The 1,812-nt window shown below is 35.8% G+C and overlaps 1 pseudogene; it reads right to left on the minus strand.

Annotated features, from left to right (window-relative positions):
- Window positions 1-1,248: 1,248 nt before the first annotated feature.
- LOC128560620 (uncharacterized) lies at window positions 1,249-1,385 on the minus strand (annotated as a pseudogene).
- Between the last annotated feature and the right edge of the window lie 427 nt (window positions 1,386-1,812).

Consider the following 1,812-nt stretch of genomic DNA (forward strand, 5'->3'; position numbering starts at 1 on the left):
ACAAAAAATAAATAATCCTTCCACCACAAGATTTAGATGATTCATGGCTTTTAGAAATATGCTATCAATTCTTTGTTGAGCAAAAAGCTACCAAAATTCCATCAGCACCAATGTCCACTGTCTGGCTGATACCTAGTCCTCAACGGATGTTACTGAATCTCTGTTAAAGCATCTAGAATATCAGGCGTCCTCAAACTTTTTAAACAGGGGGCCAGTTCACTGTCCCTCAGACCGTTGGAGGGCCGGACTATAGTTTTAAAAAGAAACTATGAACAAATTCCTATGCACACTGCACATATCTTATTTTGAAGTAAAAAAAATAAAACGAGAACAAATGCAATCACACCGCCTCATGTGGCCCGTGGGCTGCATTTGAGGACCCCTGATTGGTTCTCAAAAAGAAACACAGGAGAGCGTTGTTTGTTTGCATGCAGGTTCCCACCCCTCTGCAAAAAGATGCTAATTCAACACATGGGGGTGGGGCATAATAGGATGTTTGAAGAATGACTGAAAAATCCTCCAAATGTGGTTCGTGGACCACCAACAGCATCACATTGGAATCTGTTGAAACGCTCAATCTCTGGACCGACCCAGACTTATGGAATCATTGTCTGCATGTTAACAAGATCCCGCGGTGTTTTCTATGGTAATTAAAGTTTAAGAAGTATTGTTCTAGAGTAAGAGTCAGCAAAAATTTTTTTCTGTAAAAAACAACTAGTAAATATTTTAGAGTTTGTAGGCCACATGGTCTCTGTCACAGATGCTTAATACAAAAGCAATTAATAAAACAGGGGTTTCTGCAAAGTATGTTTCATGAACCAAATGTGGTCACCCACCTGTTTTCCATAGCCTCCTAACCAAGAAAAGTGTTTGTATTTTTATTTTATTTTATTTTTTAAAACACATGGTTAATAATAGCCACTATTTACTGAGCACTTTTTAGATGCAATAAGTGACAATCATGGCAAGCAGGATGTATGCCTGTTTTATTCCAAGAAAAAAATAAAAAAAAAAAAAAACTGAAGCTCAGAGAATCTCTGTTAACAGGGCATTGCTGAAGCTGGAATTCTAATTCCAGACTATCAACTCCAAAGTCTGCTCGGAACCATCACACATGGATTATACTATCCCTCAAACATATCTTTTCAAATCCTAGTTTCCCCAAACAAAAAATGTAAATGGTCACATCTTTTGTAGATAAAGACCTGTTACTTACTTAATACATTTAACCACTTTCTATAAAGTTTTTTTTGTCTGAAGGAGACTGGCAGCATTACTATTTATAGTTACACTGCTAATTAACCTTCAACTATTTGTACAGCACATAAGAATTAGTGTTTGTATTTTTAAATGGTTGAAAAAACACCAAGAGAAGAATAATACCTTTTGATATTTGAAAATTATATAAAACTCAAATTTTAGTGTCCGTAAATAAAATTTTGTCACAAAATAGCCTTCTTTATTTGTTTGCATATTGTCTGTGGCTGCTAGAAAGGCAAAGGGAAATACATGTAACTGTGGCAGAAAGCATAGAGCTTGCAAAACCTACATATATACTGTTGTACATGTTTACAATGTATATACACACACTATACACACACACTATACCTTGATCTCTACAGAAAAACTTTGCCAACCCCGCTAATAAAGCTTTATTTGTAGGCGCTAAAATTTGAATTTCACGTACTTTCCCATGGTAAAAATTCTTCTTCCTCTTCTTCTTTTTTCCCTCACCATTTGAAAAAGTAAAAAAGCATTTTTAGCGTGAGATATATAAAAACGGGCAACATCTGAAGCAACCTGTGTCCTGCA

Source organism: Nycticebus coucang, chromosome 11 (assembly GCF_027406575.1).
Source record: "Nycticebus coucang isolate mNycCou1 chromosome 11, mNycCou1.pri, whole genome shotgun sequence".
Taxonomy (NCBI): Eukaryota; Metazoa; Chordata; class Mammalia; order Primates; family Lorisidae; genus Nycticebus; species Nycticebus coucang.